The following is a 23217-nucleotide window of genomic DNA, read 5'->3' on the forward strand; positions in this document are numbered from 1 at the left end:
ATAGAAATTATCTCAAGCATCTTTACTGACCACAATGCCATGAAACTGGAAATCAACAACAGAGAAACAAAGGAGAAAAATAGGAAAGCATGGAGATTAAACAATATGTTACTGAGAAAACAATGGATCAATGAGGAAATCAAAGCTGAAATTAAAAAATACCTTGAGACAAATGATAATGAAAGCACAACCACTCAAAACCTATGGGACACAGCAAAGGCAGTGCTAAGAGGGAAGTTTATAGCGATACAGGCCTTCCTCAAAAAAGAAGAACAATCTCAAATAAACAATTTAACCCACCACCTGAATGAATTAGAAAAAGAAGAACAAAAAGCCCCAAAAAGCAGCAGAAGGAAGGAAATAATAAAGATCAGAGGGGAATTAAATACAATAGAGATTAACAAGACCACAGAAAAAATCAACCAAACCAAAAGCTGGTTTTTTGAAAAAGTAAATAAAATCGACAAACCTCTGGCCAAACTCACAAAGAAGAAAAAAGAGAGAGCACAAATTAGCAAAATAAGAAAGGAAAATGGAGAAATTACAAACAAACAAAATAGAAATACAGAATATCATACGAGAATATTATGAAAAACTATATGGAACCAAACTGGATAACCTAGAGGAGATGGACAAGTTTCTGGAAACATACTGTCCACCAAAACTGAATCAAGAAGAATCTGAACACTTGAACAATCCGATCACTAGAAAGGAAATAGAAATAGCAATTAAAAACCTCCCTACAAATAAAAGTCCAGGGCCGGACGGCTTCACCGGGAAATTCTACCAAACATACAAAGAAGAACTCATACCAGTCCTTCTCAAACTCTTCCAGACGATTGAAAAGGAGGGAATACTCCCAAACTCATTCTATGAAGCCACCATCACCCTGATACCAAAACCAGGCAAAGACACTACAAAAAAAGAGAATTATAGGCCAATATCACTGATGAACATAGACGCCAAAATCCTCACCAAAATTTTAGCAAATAGAATCCAACAACACATAAAAAAGATTATACATCATGACCAAGTGGGGTTCATCCCAGGGACACAAGGCTGGTTCAACATATGCAAATCAATCAATGTAATACATCACATCAACAAGAAAAAGGACAAAAACCACATGATCATCTCAATAGATGCAGAAAAAGCATTTGATAAAATTCAACACCCATTTATGATAAAAACTCTCACCACAGTGGGTATAGAGGGAACATATCTCAACATAATAAAAGCTATATATGACAAACCTACAGCCAGCATAGTACTCAATGGTGAAAAACTCAAAAGCTTCCCACTAAAATCTGGGACAAGACAAGGATGCCCACTATCACCACTCCTATTCAACATAGTCCTGGAAGTCCTAGCCACAGCAGTCAGGCAAGAGAAAGAAATAAAAGGGATCCAAATTGGAAAAGAAGAGGTAAAAGTGTCATTATATGCTGATGACATGTTACTATATATAGAAAACCCTAAAAGGTCCACACAAAAGCTACTAGAGCTGATTGAAGAATTCAGCAAGGTAGCAGGTTACAAAATTAACGTTCAAAAATCAGTTGCATTTCTTTACACTAACGATAAATCAACAGAAGAAGAAAGTAAAGAAACAATCCCCTTTAAAATAGCACCCAAAGTAATAAATATCTGGGAATAAATCTAACCAAGGAGGTGAAAGAATTATACACAGAAAACTATAAACCATTGATGAAGGAAATTAAAGAAGACTTTAAAAAATGGAAAGATATTCCATGCTCTTGGATTGGAAGAATCAATATTGTTAAAATGGTCACACTGCCCAAGGCAATCTACAGATTTAATGCAATCCCTATCCAATTACCCAGGACATATTTCACAGAACTAGAACAAATCATAATAAAATTTATATGGAACCATCAAAGACCTAGAATTGCCAAAGCATTACTGAAGAGAAAGAAAGAGGCTGGAGGAATAACTCTCCCAGACTTCAGACAATACTATAGAGCTACAGTCATCAAGACAGCATGGTATTGGTACCAAAACAGACATATAGACCAATGGAACAGAATAGAGAGCCCAGAAATGAACCCACAAACTTTTGGTCAACTCATCTTCGACAAAGGAGGCAAGAATATACAATGGAATAAAGACAGTCTCTTCAGCAAATGGTGTTGGGAAAACTGGACAGCAGCATGTAAAACAATGAAGCTAGAACACTCCCTTACACCATATACAAAAATCAACTCAAAATGGATTAAAGACTTTAACATAAGACAAGATACAATAAACCTCCTAGAGGAAAACATAGGCAAAACATTATCTGACATACATTTCAAAAATTTTCTCGTAGAAGCAATAAAAGCAAGAATAAACAAATGGGACCTAATGAAACTTACAAGCTTCTGCACAGCAAAGGAAACCAGAAGTAAAACAAGAAGAAAACCTACGGAATGGGAGAAAATTTTTGCAAGTGAAACCGACAAAGGCTTGATCTCCAGAATATATAAGCAGCTCATACGACTCAATAAGAAAGAAATAAACAACCCAATCCAAAAATGGGCAGAAGACCTAAACAAGCAATTCTCCAAGGAAGACATACAAATGATCAAAAAGCACATGAAAAAATGCTCAATATCACTAATTATCAGAGAAATGCAAATCAAAACTACAATGAGGTATCACCTCACACCAGTCAGAATGGCCGTCATTCAAACATCCACAAATGACAAATGCTGGAGAGGCTGTGGAGAAAGGGGAACCCTCCTACACTGCTGGTGGGAATGCAGTTTGGTGCAGCCACTATGGAAAACAGTGTGGAGATTCCTCAAAAGACTAGGAATAGACTTACCATATGACCCAGGAATCCCACTCCTGGGCTTGTATCCAGAAGGAAATCTACTTCAGGATGACGCCTGCACCCCAATGTTCATAGCAGCACTATTTACAATAGCCAAGACATGGAAACAGCCTAAATGTCCATCAACAGGTGACTGGATAAAGAAGAGGTGGTATATTTATACAATGGAATACTACTCAGCCATAAAAACCGACAACATAATGCCATTTGCAGCAACATGGATGCTCCTGGAGAATGTCATCTTAAGTGAAGTAAGCCAGAAAGAGAAAGAAAAATACCATATGAGATCGCTCATATGTGGAATCTAAAAAACAAAAACAAACAAACAAACAAAAACAAAGTGTAAATACAGGACAGAAACAGACTCACAGAGAATACAGACTTGTGGTTACCAGGGGGGTGGAGGGTGGGAAGGGATAGAATGGGATTTCAAAATTGTAGAATAGATAAACAAGATTACACTGTATAGCACAGGGAAATATACACAAAATGTTATGATAACTCACAGAGAAAAAAATGTGACAATGAGTGTGTATATGTCCATGAATGACTGAAAAATTGTGCTGAACAGTGGAATTTGACACAACATTGTAAAATGGTTATAAATCAATAAAAAATGTTAAAAAAAAGAGTATGTGAGATATATATATTATATATTATGTATAATGGAATTATTACTGAGCCATAAAAAGAATGAAATCTTGCCATTTGTGACAACATAGATAAATCTAGAGGGTATTATGCTAAGTGAAATAAGTCAGACAGCAAAAGAGAGATAATGTATTATTTCACTTATATGTGGAATCTAAAAAACAAATGAACAAACATAACAAAACAGAAACAGACTCACAGATATGGAAAAGAAACCAGTGGTTACCAAAGAGGAAGTGGATGAAGAGACGTGCAAAACAGATGAAGAGGATTAAGAGGTCCAACTGTTCAGTTATAAAATAAATGTCAAAGGGATATAATGCACAGCACATGGACTGTAGTTAATAATATTGTAATAACTTTGGTGACATAGTAACTATATTCATAGTGGTGATTATTTTACAATGTATAAAAATATCAAATCACTATGTTATATACCTGAAACTAACATAATATTATAAGTTAATTCTCTCTAATAAAACAAACAAACAAACAAATAAATAAATAAAGTAGTTTCGGTTCTCAAGACGCTTCTATCCTCAAGACAAGACACAAAATTTATAGATTTGTTAAAACTTGGATGTCAGAAAGTTAATAATAAAATAATATGATATAATAAGAACTATGCTAGGCATAAGCACAAGGTTTTTGAAAACACAGAAGGGTATTACAACTTTGAGTGACAAAGATATCTCCCAACAAAGAGGAAATATAATTCGTGCCCTCAAAATAAGAATACATTTCCCAGGCAAAAACTGAGAGTAAGGACAATGCTATGTAAGTTACAAACATGCAGAAGTGAGATGGAGTATGACTCCTTCAGAGTCTGCAAGTATTTCTGCCTAGAGAGAGGCACTAAAGACAGTGGAGAAATTATCTGAAACAGCCTAGTGCCATTTGAAAATTATCTGACCTAGACTTTATGGTATTCAGCTTGTGGTCTATTTTGATGAAAATTCTATATGCTTGTGCATTCTACATGGTTAGATACAGTGTCTATAAATGTTAATTAGTTCAATTTGGTTAATATTGTTCACATTTTCTACAATTTCTGTAACTGATCATTTGTATGCTTATTCTCAAAATTATTGAAAGAGGTGTTATATTTTCAAGTATGATTGTGGATTTTTCTATTTCTCCTTTTGTGTTTATTTTTCCTCTTTTGCTTTCATATATTTTGTAGGTACGTAATTAGTTGCATAAACATTTAGCATTGTTTGGTCTTCCTGCTGAACTGATGCATTTGCCACTTTGAAATGTCCCTCATCATCTCTGATAATTCTCTTTGACTTAAAATCTACTTTGTCCAATATTAATATAGTTGAAATACAGTTTTTTCCATCCATTTACCCTGATGTAGGTAAATAAATATCATACTTTGGTCTTATTTTATACTGACTGAACTGTGGGTTTCATCAAAACTTGATATTATAACTTGTTGAGTAAATATAGTCTACTATTTTTTTTTTCTGTTTGCCCATTTTTTCTTAGCTTCTTTCTTCTTTCCTTGCTTTCTTTTGGATTAACCAAGAATTTGGGGAGAAATCCATTTCGCATCTTCTTCTGGCTTTTTAGTTATAACTTTTTGCATTTTTAATTGGCTACTCTAGAGATTGCAATATGTATCTTTAATTAGAGTCTACATGAATTTAGTATGTTATCATTTCATGAATAATGTAAGAACCCAGCAACAGAATGTTTCTATTTTTTTTAAATTGAAGTATAGTCAGTTTACAATGTTGTGTCATTTCTGGTGTACAGCATAATGTTTCAGTCACGCATATACATACATATATTCCTTTTCACATTCTCTTCTTTGTAAGTCATTATAAGAGATTGAATATATTTCCTTGTGCTATACAGTAGAAACTTATTGTTTATCTATTTCATATATAGTAGTTAGTATCTGCAAATCTTAAACTCCCAATTTATCCCTTACCATCCCCTTTCCCCCTTGGTAACCATAACTTTGTTTTCTATGTCTGTGAGTCTGAGAATATTTCTGTTTATTTTCTCCTCTTTCATTTTGTGTTGTTGGGTTCTGTATTTTACCTCTGTTAATATTATACACCACACAGTACATCATTATTTATGTTGTTCTATATAATTAATTTATTTTAAAAGCTTTAAAAATATTTGTATATTTCCCCAAATATTTACTCTATTTCTTCCTGCAGTCCTATGCTTTTATCTAAAATGTTTCCTTTCAATCTGAAAACTTTCCTTTACTATTTCCTATAATTCGGGTCTTTGGCAATGAGTTCTCTCATTTTAATCTTTTTAAATATGTCTTTATTTGGTTTCACTTTTCAGTGATGTCTTCAATAAACACAGAATTCTAATTTGTAGTTATTTGTCCTGGAAATTTAGAGTTGGTATTCCATTGTTATTTTGGCCTTCATAGTTTGTATTTAGAAATCAGCTTTAAATCTTATGGTTGCTCCCTGAACATATTGTGTCTTCTTTCTCTGGCTGCTTTTAAGATTTTCTTTTCATCTCTAATTTTTAGCAATTTGACTGATGTGCCTAGATGTGGCTTCCTTTATGTTTACCTTACTTGGGGTTTACTGAACTTCTTGAAAATGTGTATTGAATTTTTATTATTGGTTTCAAAGAACTCTTGGTAGTAATCTCATCAAAATGTCTCCTGACTTGTTCTTTAATCGCCTCTTTTGAGCCTCTAATTATCCATATGTTTGGTGACTTGACAGTGTTCTCTCACATTCTGTTCTGTTGTTTTTTAGTTCTTTGTTTTCTCTCTATACTTTGGATTGAATACTTTCTGTATTTCACTGAGCATTTCTTCCACTGCTTTCAGTCGTTATAGCCTGACTGATTCATCATTTCAGATGTTGTAGTCATCTCTTATAGAATATCCACGGTTCTTTTTTTTTAAATTTTGATACTCTGTTGAATTTTTCCATCATTCCTCCATTTTTCCATCTTTTAATTTTCTATAACATCTTTATGATAGTTATTTCAAATTACTTTTCTGCTTATTACATTTGTATCATGCATGTTTCTGTGCCATTAAGTTATTTTTCTCTCCATTATATGGGTTACATTTTTCTGCGACTTTTCATATTTCATAATTTTGAATATATGGCACAAATTCTATATTTTAAAATGTTAGGTAATTTGATATGTATTTTCCCAAGAGAAGGCATGTCTTTTTCTCATGAAACAGGTAGTAGGAGGGGATGATTACTTAGATTTAATTGGGAACTGAGCTGTGTTGAGGCTGTTTTGTGGTTTTGTTTAGCATCTCTTTACTTCATGTTAAAATGTCTTGAGGATAAGAACATTCTTGTGTATATCATTTGTTCTTTTTGCCAGAAGAACTCTTTCCTAAGCATTATGATTCTGTGGGAGAGTTTCATCTGCCTTTCTAGCCTAGGCCCTCAGGTTCTTAAGCCAGCAAAGTACTTAAGGGGATACCGATGGTAAGTCAGGGCATTAGGGAACCTAGGATTCCTGATGTTCCAGTAGGTCAAACTGGCCTGCATGCTCATTAAAAGCTTTCTACATTCTAAACTGAAGTGGATCTAGTTTACTTGCAATCAAAATATAATTTTAATGGTTTAAAATGAATAAACGTATTTAAAGAGTATGTGTATATACATGTATATGTATGTGTGTGTATGTATTCCTGCCCTAATCTACCCATCTACCTCAGAGACTCATAAAAGATTAATGTTACTTACTTAGAAAATATGACAAAAATAGCAATTAATTGAATGGCTATTGTAAATAAAAATTTGTTCACCAAATCCTAGACAAATCCTTAAAATTTATAAATGTAAATTTCTTTACATTGTTTAGGATGTTCATTACTGTGCCCTTTCTACCTCCTTAAATAATAAAGAAAAATAATAAGTAACAAACTCTTAATGGGTTATAGGAAATAATGTGGTTTCAGCTACATTCCTAACTTTTGAAGTTGTGATCATGGATAACCAGGTTCTCTTACACATGTCTGCTTGGTGCAATGGTCAGAAACAAGACACTGCACTGGACCACAGCTTTCGAGCCAGGAATCAGCATGGCAATACTCTCTCTCCATGCTATGGCACCAAGTAGTATATTTATGTCTCTAGGTCTTTTTCTGGAAAACGGAAATGATCATATTCATCACAAGTCAATGCAGCAGCATTTTCACCACTATAAAAAAATAAAGACCTATTTAAAAAATTTTTTTAAACAATCAAACAACTCTACAGTTTCAAAGTATGGATACCAATATTTTTTTTACTAGGTTGTTCCAAGTAAGTCAAGAATATTTTATCAGATGCACAAAGGGATAAAGGGAAATTTCTAAATCTACTATAGTAAAGAGGACTTCTTGAACAGCTATTGACTTAAGGACATTGACAGATAAAATTTCAGAATTATTTTAAGTAAAATTCTAACTTTCTTTTAAAACTGGAAAAATTGTATTATATTTACTTTCTTCTAGGATTTCTGTGTGTATATGTCTGTGTCTATGTGTACACATGCACATATATTTTCAAGAGAACTCTGTTTCCTCAAAGAACTAACTTAGTGCTGATCACTTTCATTAGAGTCAGACTAGGGCATTTCTTTTCTAAGCACAAGACTTTCATTCTTTGCCCTCAATTCTAAAGAACAAAATCTTTTTCTGTATAACAGAAATTCTATTTTTAATTTTATTTAAAAAGTAAAATTTTCCTTTAAATCTTCATTAAGTTAAATTCAATTTCCAGAAAAGTTAGAGTTAAGGCAGAAGTTTAATATTCCTTCTCTTTTTCAGGGGAGAATTATACAAGTTGCCTTTTTCATTCAGAAATTTTAAACAGCCATTTTCAGCAAAGTTTTTAAAACTCCTCAGTTTGTTTGGATAGGAGCTCTGTACAAAATACAATGCAAAAATAACCCATTTCTAAATGTGCATTAGAGGATCTGGCTAGGGAAAAGATTCCTTTATTTAATTTAACATCCTGGCAACTGAAAAATGAAACATATGACTCAAAACAGAAAAATTCTTCTGAAATACCCTTTGGTTTAAATTCCTATTATTTCCCATGAATCATTTTGGAGAATACAAATATTAACTTAGTACTTGAAAGATAATAAAATAATAATGGTTGGTTGTCAAATATGATACGACAAAATGAGATGAAGAAAAAGTTCACAATTTGATCTGTTGAATAAGTTCACTTTTTGTCACAAATGAGTTCACAATTTGATCTGACTATATTGATTGTCAATATAGTGTCTCTGGACTGTATCAAAAATCATATTAAATAATGGCTTGTAAAATATTCACTTTTTACACTGTATTTTTATACTTCATATTTATATATAAACTGACTCTATGAAAATTAACAAGAATACTGACTTGTTGACCAAAAAAAAAGTACATTCCACTCCTGCTTCTTAATCCAAAGGATTAAGGTCGCATTGCAAAAAAAGACATCAAGATATTTCACATTTTAAAGTCTAAGACATGATTCTCAAAATGTAACTACAGTCATTTAATGATGATAATATGCCACTAAGTAGATACTTTAACTCAGAATTTTAAAGGTGATCTTAGAGAGAAATTATGTCTTTTCTTCATAACTCACAGAGAACCTTGGCTTTATTATTTAATGTTTCAAAACTTTTAAATATATGGCACAGTAAGTGAACACTTTTTCTTGTATAAAGTAATCAAAGTGTCATAAGAATCCAAAAATATCATACCACTGGTCAGTACATACAAAATATTTTTCTCTGATGATGATTCAGGAAAAATTCCTTCTTAATGTCTAAATACTTCCCATGATGTTAACCTCCTTAAATAAATTGTGGAACTGTGTTGCCCAAAACTGTGCTGCCAATTATATATAATTTTATACATAATTTGACCTCAGACCTTCTGCACCATATGGTTTAATTCTATACCATTTCTTAACATTACAAGCTTATAATCATCCTATGCATGTAGTAGAGTGGAAATTACACTAACTACACTAACAAGTAACTAGTTATGTCACTTAACTTCCTAATGTGTTTTTCACTATCTGAAAATAAGAAGGCTTCTTGGACTAAAAAAAAATCTTTAAGAATGGGACCTTCTAGCTTTACCTGTAGACATTTGTATGTAATCCTACTATTGGCTGAGGTTTCCATCCAGAAAACAATTTGTTACTTTTGGTCCAACTCCCAGTGCCATGGTTTCTCCCTAGTTAAGTATTTCCATATTTGCATAAACTATTATACATTTGTCTGAAGACAAGCTTTTCACTGAGCCACACTTCAAAATCCTCTCCCACCAAATATTTAGTGATGTTAGTAGGTTCTACTGACTTTGGGAGGAAGGGCCTACAGCATAGTCATCCTGCCCCTCTTTTTAACAATCACATTTTCCCGCTGGCTCCCTCCCCAAAGAAACAAACACATCCTCTCCCTCCCCACTAGTCTCCACCCCTCAACCCTGATAGATATCTCATCAGCCATTTCTCCCTTTATCTGAGGCCCTCTGTTTTACTTTCCACTCTAAGGGCTTATATTAAAGCATTTATTTCCAAAAAGAATGCAGCTCCCTACCTAAGAAGAATTATAGCAATAAACATTTTTTCTATTTTATGATTGTTTGTTTTGACATAAAACATCCTTCCAAAAGAACTCTAGTTTTAATTTTCAGGAATTTTGTAAACTAGTAATAATAATAAGCTATTCCTTTTTACACTGATGATTTTGTTAAAATCTGATCATTGCTCCCCTCAAGTCTTAATTTTTCCAACCTCTATGTTTTCCTTATATGATTAAGAAAATGCCTTATTGCTCTTTTTTCAGGATTGAAGTTTTATTAAATCATTTTTGTTATGCAGTTATGAGAACCTAACACAGCATTTGATCATCATGGTTCCTGTTGCTTTAGAGAATATAAACTCCAAAGTCCTTCCTGAATATGATCAATATCAATAAATAAAAATAGGAAGATATCATCTACATTAACCAGGACTTAGAAGAAAATACGACCTAAAAACAGTACCTTTCCAGGTCACTTCTGTGAAGCAAATATTTTACAATATTAAAATCAGGTTACTAATCATTCAAGATTTGCAAACTTAGACTAATAAGATATTTCACAGCCTATCTAGCATATTTTATTTTTGCAAATAATTTTTGAGCACCTAAGACTGGCCAGGAAAAATTATTTAATGAAATGAATTTGTATTTGAAAATAAAACATGCAATAAAGTTCACTTTGAACAGAATATAATCTAGAAAGAATGTATATTGAAATATAAACTATTGGATGGTATTAAGACAACCACAGTTCATTGTGTTGGGCAAAGATGGGTTAAGGTTTGCAATATGCACACTTGAGATTATCATACAAATACAATGCCTCCCCTCTTTTTTTTGCTCAGAAACAAGCAGGTATAAATCCATGGTATGAAGACTGCACAGGCATCTATAAAAGCTTTTAAACTATTCTTTCAAAGCTGTCCTACTAGATATAGATTGAAAGAATTCATTATTAAAAGGGAGATCAAAACAGGCTGCAATTATGCCCAGTTAATCCCCTCAAAACAGTGTGGTATTTCTTTACTAAAGTAATTATTTGCACAGGAGAGAAAATAACAACCATATAGAACAAATTAAAACTTTACCTTCAGATGCTACCTCAATTGTTATGCAGATTTCACTCTGTGCAATCAGTGAACAGCAAGAGAACCAAATAACAAGATTTTTCTTCTCTAAGAAAATTATTTTAATATTATTTATTCCCCAAATAGTTGAAAATGGTTATAAATGTCACATATTTCCTATTTTATATTACCGTATACATTTGAGCACACTCGAAAAGATGTCTTTAAATACCCATGTATTGAAAAGGTGAGCAAATACATCAAGCATTCTTAGAATTTCTGTAGGCTGCACCTGAATGCATGTGCAAACACACATCAAATGACCACTGCCGTGTACAAACTGCTTGTTTAGGCTTTTTAAATACGACGATCACATGTTTAAATGTCATGCTGGGATTTAGTTAACTAAGGTGGCAGGTTCTTAAGATGGAGAATTTATTATGTTGAAATTTTCCTAATGCAAGACTGAAAACGAAAAAAATATGTCAGCTTTTATTTATCTCCTATATAAATACAGGCAATTTAGTTCTTCCCCAAAATACAGGCGGATTAGATGAGTTAGACAGTAGTCAATTCATTTTGCATAGGAATGGCTCATTAAAAAAAAAAAAGGGCCCTGCATTTGTATTAAGCTCTGATTGGACAGAGCACAAAATGAATTTACAGTGTCACTCAGAGATGTAGCAGGACTAATGAGGGAGGAATGGTGCAGTGCAGGGTGGGTAAATCTGCAGTGTGTTCATTCATTCCTTCAGCTGGTACCGCTCATGAAACTGAGGTGTACCTCATTATGCATGTGTCCCAGGGGCATTCTTTAATATTTTAATAAATAACAACATCAGCCCAACAAGAAATTAATGAATAGTATCATTAATAATGAGCTGGAGTCTTGTAGTGATAGGACAGATATTAAATTGAACCACTGTGGTGCTATCTCTAGAGACTTGGGATATTTCCAGTGGCAAACAAGGCGTCTGAATGAAGCAACCACTGCTCTGTGCCAACAGCTTTTACAACAGGTTGGGAGTAATAAAAGAGGATTTTCTGCACGATAAAGTTAAGCCCTAGAAAATCTGCTGGTGTAGATCGGTGTGAAAAGTACTGCCAAACGTGATCCTTAATTAAACTTTAATTAAGATAAAGCTTTTATTTTTTTTCTCTTCCAAGAAAAGTAGCAGCCAAATGGGCCCTGGCTATTTTCTACCAAAATCTAACCTAAAATCATTTTGTAATATACCACAAAAATTATGCTCAAATAATATTAAGGTGTTGACTTAAATCCAGCCAAATGAGAATTTTATTAGGAATAGCTGAAATGGCATAATTTCCCACCAGTAAGTAAGAACATATGTGCATATCTGGAGTTGTATGAACAATGAAGGGGTTCCCTGTCTCAATTCCTCACTTTCTATTATTTTCATATTTAAACCAACTTTAAAATTCTTCAGTTTTTTCTCACAACGTTGAGAATATTTTTACATTTAAAACAATATGTATTATATAACTTTTCAATTAATCTTGAGTCTGATTATATTCAGATTATATTAAATTGCTCAAAAATTTAATAATTCTCATCAGTTTAAAAAACTGCTTCTGACACTGAAAAAACTCTTAACTTCAGTTTTTATTCCTCTAATTGTATGACATACTGTTGCTAGTTTTATTCATGTTAATAATTTTCTTCATGTACTTTTGTAAACAGGTTGTATAATTTGGTTCTTGCTTCTCAGCAAAACTGTGCAGAGAGATGTGTTATACTGACAATCAAATATAATATTCTGAAAACCAATAAGTATTTTATTCTAATATTTTACATATAGCATTGAATGTTATTATTGTGAAGTTCCTATTTTCTACCTTCTTAATTTTTCCCACCTTGTAAAATATTAAAACATATGATTTCAAAATTATTTTTAATGGAACTTTAAAATTCCTTTTTAATGCAAAAAATCAACTTTTGATATTTTAAGAGTAGAAAAGGTGGTTGCAAACTGTATACATTGCTGCAACGCTCTATGCTTTTTATTCATATGCAATTATATGCTTTGTTACATGGTGACAGATTTTAAACAGTTTGCCTCTTTAGCAGACAATTTCCAGATTTATAAGAATTCTGATATTAAGTGGTTTGAATATAAAGTATGTTAGTTTTATTATGTCTTTGTAGTTTATCTCTGAATTTTTACACAATATAAAAATGATAGCTACCACTTATTTAAGAAATGTTTTCCAGATATCATAAAGCCCAATCCTATAACTAGGAACAAGACTAATTCTATATAACCAGGATATCAATAAAGGGTATCAAGTATTTAACCACCATATGGGTTCACATAGTCATGGAGCAATCTAAAAACCAATGCCAACCTGCCCCTAAGAAATCTTTGTAAAGCAGATCCATATTTTTGTTTTTATCACCATTTTCATTTTTCTCCTTTTTGGTACTATGTCCAGACAGTTTCTATAGTAAAGTTTAGGAAACAAACAAAATAAACAACCCTCCAGTTCTGAACAGTGGCAATTAGATAGGATAAAGTAACTAATTATCTCTAAGGAGAGCTATAATTTTATGGTAAGTATTATGTCATTAAAAATAGTCTCAGACTGATGGAGCAGTTCTGTCCACTTTTGGACAAGAAAAATGGCTATATGGCTCAAGGTATTAAGTAAGTAGAGTACTTTGTTGGTTCTCTCTGATAGGCTTGTAAATAGTGACAAGGTGTTGTTGAGAGGAAGGTGAGTCAATGAGATGAGATGAAGAGTTAGGGCTCTTACACTCAGCAAAAAAGACTTTTATCCACGGCCCTATGTATCCCACTTTATTTGATTCTGAATCAAGTTAATTATTCCTCCGTTTTACAACATGCATACACAGATCTTAAGTCAGATAAACATTTAAATTAGTTCTACTCTAGACAACTTTGAAACATTTCCAACTCACAAATTATATGATTTCTGCTTGAGGAAGCTTAGCATTTCAAATGGAGTTCCAGCAAATGTTGTGTTGATAAGACTTTTTGACCTCAGAACTAAATTAATCTATAGTTTATTATAGGCAAAAAATTACAACTGCATTGTATTATAAGTCATCATGGTTGCAATAGCATAGCGTCACTGTTGTTATAACAACTGACAAAAGCATATTCGAACTATGCAGTTGAATCAATTATATCACATATACTCATAGAACATAATCTTAGCATATATGTATTATTTGTAGCCTCCATCTTGATTCTAGTCCATATGGATCATAATAGGATCTCCCTACACATGAAAAACTAAGTACAAAGATGTTCACCAGAAAATTATTTATAATAGAAGAAAATTGGGATTATCCACAAATTACAACAACAAGGAGCTATTAAATAAAATATGCAGTAGACTATTGGATAGTAATTTAATTGTAAAAAAATAAAAACTGATTTAATAATATGATAAATGGATGTGTTACGAGATAAAGTTTTAAAATTAAATTTAAAATTATTAGAAATAAAGACAGAAAAGACATGTGTAAGATCATGGAAGCATTGTTCACAATAGCTTAAACTTAGAAGAAGTCTATATGTTCATCAGAGAATAGATACATAAATTTGCTTATTCCCATATTAGAATACATATAGAAGTCAAAATGACTTAACTAGAGTGGTATGAAACAATATAGTTGAATCCGAACCCCTATTAAATAAGAAATGAAGGTTTAATTAGGTTTGTATGATTCTAAAAATAGCACAAACATACCACATCACACAAATGCAACAAACATATAAAAAAGGAAAGTAAACTACTTATAAATATGGGATTCAGGGTAATAGGATGAGGGAGAGCTTATAGGTAAGGATTTTTTTAATTCCAAGCTGGTGATATATTCATGGTTTTTTATTACTTAATGCAGATAGATTGATGATGAAGATAGATAAAAGTAGATAGATGATATATAGATACATACATAGATACATAGATAGAAAAATAGGAGGGCTAAATTAACAGGGTATCATCACTGAAGATTATGATTCATCCATTTCTATGTACCTAAATCTGAGACACAGAGTAAAGGTGAAAACGGTATTGTAGTTCAGTGGTTAGGAGCATAAAAATTTCAACCAGACAGACTTAGGTTTGAGTCTCAACCTAACCACTTACTGGTTTTTGAACAGAAGAAGAATTATATAAACTCTTTAAGCCTCAGACTCCTCATATGTAAACTAACAGTGGCCTTCTCACTGCTGTACAGCATATCATTTATAAAGCCCTTATCAAAATGCCTAGCACATAGTGCATCCTCACAATAAATGTCATGATCATTGAACACACATGTATAATCAAATAATTAAATATATATTATACATAAAGTTTTACATACATATTATATATATTACCTAAAATTATATACATATAACTTAAATAAAACAAGCATAGATGACTACAATAAAATATTTCAAATCTTGACTTTGTCTGTTTCTAAACAGTATGACAATAAATTAGTTTTTTTCCCCTGCTCAATATATGCTCATTTTTCTATAATGAATATGCACTAAAGAAGCCTAAAAACAGAGCCTCACTTTCAGGAGGACTACATATAGGACATGAGGACGGAGTAGGGCATTAGAAGGTAGTGATGCCAATAGTCAAATGGGTGGGGAAAACAGTCATACTACAGCCTTCAGAGTGGTGGATGCTGATGTTGATGATGATGATGATGATGCGGCTGGTGGTAGTACATGAAAATGATGGTGGTCATGGTCAAAGATGATATAATAATAAAAAATAAGAAGAGGAAGAGCTAACATTTATTAAGCAGTGAGAGGATATCTGGTGTTCCACAATTATTAACTCATTTGATTTTTTACAACAATTTTACGGTATTAGTTTCCCTATTTTATGAATAAGGAAACTGGCACAATTTCTTCTAAAATCTTCTAAAATGTATCTAAAATTTTAAAGTTATGAAAGAAGCAAAGAAGAATCAAACTCAGATATTCTGACTCTAAATGATAGAATATTATAAAGCAATGAAAAATGAGATTTACAAGGAAATTGTGGTCATGTGAGAAAGCACTTAAAATGTGAAGTGAAACTACATTCTATAAAATTAGGTATACACAAATATGAATTTAAGTTTTAGCAACATTTTGAATTGAGCCTATGTAGGTTTCTCTCCAAGTACAGAGAAACACAGGCTATTTATTAAGAATACCTTAAAAATTAGTAGAAAGAGAAATTCCTGGGTGCCAAAGAGAAAATGAAGCTTAAAGCAGATTGGTACTATTACTGGTCAATGTTGCAAGAGCCTAGGTAAAACTGCTCTAAAGTTTAGGACCTATAAATTAGGGAATGCAGTTTTAATCATCCATAAACTTTGAGAAACAAACAAAAATAGAAGCAAAAACTCTACCAGGTCAGGAAAGACTCAGGCCTTATCTATGTGCAAAACTTCTAGGTAGAAAAATAAAAAGCCATCTATGAGGAGAAATCAAAAGCACAAGCTTGCAATAAGTATAAATGTGGTGTTAAAATTCTACCCGCATTTATTCATTCAACAAATATTTATAATGTAAAAAAAGCAATAATAATAATAATAATAATAACAACTCACATTTGGTGGAATTAAAAGTAAGATGAAACTAAAATACAAGACAATAGTATAATATAAATGAAAATGTGAGGGAGAGGTTTTAGTTAAAGTATGCTGATTATTATACAGTATCTAGAGGACAGACATGTCAATGGATTTATCGGGTAAAAGGTATGCTGGTTAAAATGCAAAGGTAACCACTAAAAGGGAAAAAACAGAATGAAATAATAACTTCCAAAACAATGAAGGGAAAAGACTTGGGGGTGGGGTGGCAAAAAAAAGTCAATAATGCAATAAAAGGCAATAGAGGAGAAATATGTAAAGAAAAGATATTACAAATAAAACTCATAAAAACCACAATTCATATATATGAGTTATCCTAATAAACATAAAAAGAAAAAAAATTTCTTTTTAAGGCAAAGTTTCTAAGGTCGGATTTTTAAAAAATCTGTCCACATACTTTTTATAAGAGAGACAACTAAAACCAGGCATACAAACCCAATCAAAGCAGCAGGTATGGCAAAATTAGTATCAGACAAATTAGGCTTTAAGGGAAACGTAATTTAGAGGAAAAGGGAAGTCATTCAACTATAATAAAAAAAAATAGCAATTCATCTGAAGATATAATAATACTAAAACTGTTTGAGCCTAAAAACATAACCTCTTACATAAATACTTGTAGAAAAAAGCATTAAAAGAATTTGAAACACATATAATCAATCATAGTGAGAGATTTTAACTTACTACTTTCAGGAACCCATTGGATGAGCAGAAAAAAATATATGTGAAATTTTGCACATTAGATAAGTTATCACTAAAAAGGAGACTAGTGAGTGTGCCAGAATTCTGGAAATATCACATATTTTTTGACGAGGCATTGGGATAGAGCTCAGAACTTTGCCCTGTCAAAGTAGTAACGTCTCAATGACTGTACCTTCCATGTAGCTAATGCATTTGGTCCTTAGGTTAACTAATAGTTCACCGGATGGCTCTCAGGTAAGTTTATAGACTGGAAGCACATCTGCAGATGTTTCATTAATTTGGGTTGTAAAATATTAAAAATAAGGATAAAGTAATGAAACTTTTATGACTCAATTTAACTTTACTAAGTGTATCATAAATTTCCTTGTTAAAGCAAGAAAAAAATAATATTACATACTATTGCTTTTTAAGTAATCGCGTGTATGTATGCATACACTTTTAAAATAGACACATTTTTTTAAAGCATGTTGATGCATATGGTAGTAAATATAGTGGTGTTTATATGCACTTACATGTGTATGGATTATCTCTAGAATAATATACAAGAAAGCAGCAGGAGCGACTACTCTTGGGAGGACACTAGCTGGCTGGGAGATAGACTTAAGAAGGAGGTTGATGTTCACATCACACCTTGTGTTTATTTTGAACCACATGCATGTTTTATAAAATTTACTTTAAAATATACTTATTAAGATGAAATGTTAGTGACATCAAATAATTTGGGTAGCCTAATATTCTTTTAAAAAATACCAATGCATATACAGCAGGATGTCAATAATGTAAAAATTATACATAAAAAGGAATTTATGCAAACATATTAACAGTAGTATACTTGGTGATAAAATACTGAATTTTATTACTCATTTTTTTTCTGAATGTTTAAGTATTTCCCATTGAACATGTAATTTATTAAGAATCAAGGATAAGAACTTTTACAATACTATAACAATGAGCTTGTGTATTAATAGTGAAACAGGAGAAGAAAAGACACATAGGAAAGTTTTAAAGTAAGTCTAAATAGGACTTTTTAACTGATTGGATATTGGCAGGCAAGAAAAAAGAAAAAAAAAAAAAAAGAGTTTGAGGAATCTGAAGTTTGGCCTGACAAAATAGTAGTTATTAACAGATACAGGGAATTTAAAGAGAAGACAGTTGGGCTTAAACTGATGACAAGACATGAAGTAGAAATGCCCAGCAATCTTTACAAAGTTTTAAGAATGAATTTTTAAATAGAACCTCCTAGAAGGTTAATGAGCTGTTGTTTGGATTTCTAAGCCTTTTGTTAACTGGCACTACCCAACTTCTACAGGCTGAAATCCAAGACAACAATAATTTATCAACAGCAAAAATACTGAAATAAATGGCAAGTTACAAACCGATTTATTACATGTTATATCATTCACACTATAAAGAAGAAAAGATAGTTAGTATAAGATCTATTTTACCAATGAGGAAAAAAGACATGCAAATTAAAACCACAATGAGGTATCACCTCACACCTTGGAATGGTTATCATCAAAAAGACCACAAATAGCAAATGCTGGTGAGGATGTGGAGGAAAGGGAACCCTTGTGCACTGTTGGTGAGAATGTAAATTGGTGTAGCTGCTGTGGAAAAGGGTATGGAGGTGCCTCAAAAAATTAAAAATAGAACTACCAGATGATCCAGCAATTCCACTCCTGGGTATATATCCAAAGAAAATGAAAATGCTAATTTGAAAAGATACATGCACCCCTGCTCATTTTTTATTTACAATAGCCAAGATATGGAAGCAACCTAAGTGCCCATCAAAATGGATAAAGAAGATGTGATATATATTATATATATTTTTATATACATATATATATATATACTGAAATAAGTCAGACAGAGAAAGACAAGTACTGTATGTAATCACTTACATGTAGAATCTAAAAAATAAAACTAGTAAACATAACAAAAATGAAACAGTCTCTTAGATACAGGGAACAAACTAGTGGTTACCAGTGGGGAAGTGGGGAGGGGCAATAATAGAGTAGAGGATTAAGAGATACAAATTACTATGTATAAAATAAATAAGCTACAAGGTTATATTATACAGTACAGGGAATATAGCCAATATTTTATAATAATTATAAATGGAGTATAATTTATAAAAATTTTGTATCACTATGTGATACACCTGAAACTAAATAATATTATAAATCTACTACACCTCAATTAAAATGAATGAATGAATGAATGAATAAATAAATAAATAAAGTAAAAATATGGGGCATTTAGAAGGCAAACCTCATTATTTTTATGTTTTATTATCTTGTAAATTATTGCCATGAGCATAATATCTACATTCTTGAAATAGAATAATTAACTTACATATGAGTCTTTCACAGTAGCAAAATTGAATTAATGTGGAGTAGGAGGTATATAGTTTTGTGCATATTATATGTTTTCTCTTTCCTCTATTTCTGACATTAGTATTTAACAGTCATGATCTGTTTATAATGCTGCAGAATGCAAACATAAAATGGAGGCCAACACCATTATTTCTAAAAAAGGTTAAGACAAAAAAGTACATTTTATAAACAACAACAAAGCCTCTCAGCATCCTCAATGGACAGGGAGTCTTGTGGCCAGCTCTCCTTGTGTTAACAGATCAGTTGAAGTGGCAACATTCAAAAAGCAACGAATGGTTTTGATTATAGCCCATTGTCACAGGGGTCTCTGAAGTCTCTCCTTAGTTATACAGGTGGTGAAAAGGCAGCAAATACACAAACAAAACACCCAGTTTAGAGAGTTCACAGTCTTATCATTTGAGTGACTATGACATCTTTGAACTTTGTTATAATCTCCTACTTTCTGCTATGGTCTGAATGTTTGTGTTTCCCCACAAAACTCCCATGTTGAAATCTTAACCCTCAGTATGATGGTATTAGGAGATGGAGCCTTTGTGAAGTGACTAAGTCATGAGAGATTGCAATCAGTGCCCTTATAAAAGAGATTCCAGAGAGCTACCTAGTCCCTTCCACCATGTGAGGACACAGTGAGAAAGTGCCATCAAAGAACCAGAGAGTGGGCCCTCACTAGACACAGAACCTGCCAGCACCTTAATCTTAGACTTCCCAGTCATTAAAACTATAAGAAATAAATTTCTGTTGTTTATAAATCACCCAGTCTCTGGCATTTGTTACTGCAGCCCAAACAGACTGAGACACCCCTTATAGGTAGGAGTAGCATTAGTTTTGCCTTCTCGAATCAGTTTTTGCTTCTGGGCATGATTATTTGTGCCTTCTGAATTCACAGACTGGCTAAAGAAGAGTTTGTTCGCACAGACAGCTAGATTTTGAAAGAGGTTTCCACGAGACCTTTGACTTGTGCTGTTCGTGCCAAGTTCTGCACCCAGAACTGTGTGTGGGCACTAACTGCACCAAGGATATAGAAATTGTGAGCACTTATAATTTCAAAGTGAGGTCAGATGGCTAATTGTGCTGGCAACCAGTCATCCATTGGCATTACTACCTAACTCCAGCACAGTTATTTGTATTCATGATTTGAAGTTCAAACTAATTGAAGCAGCAACAACTATAGAGATTGGAGAAAGGGGATCATTGCTTTTAGATTTGACTCTCTATCTCTTCTTCTGTCAATTAAACAGCCTCCCTGTCCTCTCGCAAATAGGATGCTTATTTTATTCTGGCAATAACTATTAGGCAAGATATTCAAAATACTGGTAAATTATGGAGAAAAGACATTATTTTTATTGAAGTGTATTATTAATTAGGGCATAATGAAATAGTTAGGTGGCCTTTTCAACTGACAGCTAGGAGTTAAAATTCAAAAGAGCTGTTTATTACAGAGTACAAATGGCATCAAGATTCCAAAGTAGAGTATGAGGAAGGTACGCCTCTACACACTAAGTGCTCTCATTTGTGGTGACTCTATCGTGCAGCTATGATGCACAAGCCACCAGGTGTTTGTTGATAGCTTTCTTTTAGCTTTTCATTTCTGTGTGGGGTAAAGATAGTGGGCATTCTTCCATTTTTCTGATAGAAGTCAGTCTACACTAGAGTCATACAACAAAACTATAGCAGTGATCTATCTAAAAAGTCACACTTTGCCTAAATGATAATAACTTATTTATGCTTCAACCTCAAAAATTAAGCCTAAAAATGGGAATTGATTCACATATTTTTAAATTGTTTAATGAATATATTAAGAGAGTATAGCAAGAGGTATATATATAGCATTATATACCATGCTACACCAATATTATACCTATATTTCTGTGCACGTAACTTCTATACCTATATCCACTTAAAGATGTGTGTACCTGAGATTCTGTGTGTATATACACAATGGAGAATGCTGTTTAGGTCTCTAAATGATTTCTCCCTACCCTTAATCTGTATTTAATCAGAAAACCATTCTGTAATGAGAAAACTGTTCATTTTAGTCTTTTATGTTTGCGATCCCAAGGTTCCTCCTTAGTGATTACATTTAGTAACTCCCTTTCGCTGTCTGAAAGCACAGGCAGTTTTTCCATAATAAAAACTGGATTAGCATGTATCAGGAAGAGACACCACCAGCTGTCACTTTGAAATCAGACCACTCAACCCCATTTGAGATGACAATGGATAAAATGGTAAGTGACAAGTAGTTTCCCTATATTTATCCAGTAAGTGGTTAATATAGGCTAACATTTTCTTAATAAAGCTATAAAAAGGGTCAAAGCAAAAGAAAGTTCCATTTAAATATGATAAACATTGTTGCAGAGAAAAATTCACTACAGGGCACTGTTTTATTTCATTTATTCAGCTGAGCTGTTATAATTGTCATTAATATTTCTACTTCTCTTTTTGGATATGTTATCTTTTCATATGATAATATTCAAAGTTATATTTGCCATGCAAAATCATGGATACATATGTTTAAAGACAGAATCCAAAATGATTAAAATTTTAAAAAATACCTTCTTCTCTCCTAGGGATTTCATCAAGTCGTGGTATTTCAGAGAATTCTCTGAAACCAAAAGTAGTAGAGGAGTTTTAATTCTCACTATGTTTAGCAAGCAGAATGCTTCAGGCTGACCTCAAATACTGCTTAACACTGTTAGGCTGTTCCTGACTATAGGAAAACTAAGATAAAGGACATATGAGCAATATGTACCAATGAGAGCTCTACAGGAAGCACTTATTATTGGTAATGACTGTCAGTAATCAGGAAGTTAGGAGAGCACGATAGTCTGAATCATAGTTTGGGGGATTTAAACGATTACTGTTGGATTTAGAGCCTTTCAGTTAAATAATTTTGTTTTCAATGTTCTTCATTAATTGCTTAAATAACAAAACAATATAGTCTCTTTTTAAGTATTGGAAAAGTACATATCAAGAAAAAGCCAATAATCTTCTCCATCACCCTCCCTACATTTCAACTCTCTCAGCTAATTTGTATCATCAGATTGGTATCTGTCCTTACATGACTTTCTCCATGGGTTATCATGCCCATTATAGAGACAATGAGATAAGTACAGACAGGTAAAGCAACTTGCAAAAGATACAGAACTAGTAAGTAATAGAGTCAGGATTTCAACAAAAGCAGTCCACATCCAACACCTATGTCAAAATCATTATGCTAAAAGCCTGCTTCTATCAGATTTGATGGTTGCATAAATTTATGGGGTGAGGTAAAAGTTAAATTTGATTCCTATATTCAGTTTTGGGCAAATGAGTTCTGTTATTAACAGAGTTCTCAAAAGGGAGGAGGTTTGGAGTAGCAGTGATTAAAGTAAAGTTCACTTTGGTGAAGTTAGTTAC

This window comes from Camelus bactrianus, chromosome 5 (genome assembly GCF_048773025.1).
Source record: "Camelus bactrianus isolate YW-2024 breed Bactrian camel chromosome 5, ASM4877302v1, whole genome shotgun sequence".
Classification (NCBI taxonomy): Eukaryota; Metazoa; Chordata; class Mammalia; order Artiodactyla; family Camelidae; genus Camelus; species Camelus bactrianus.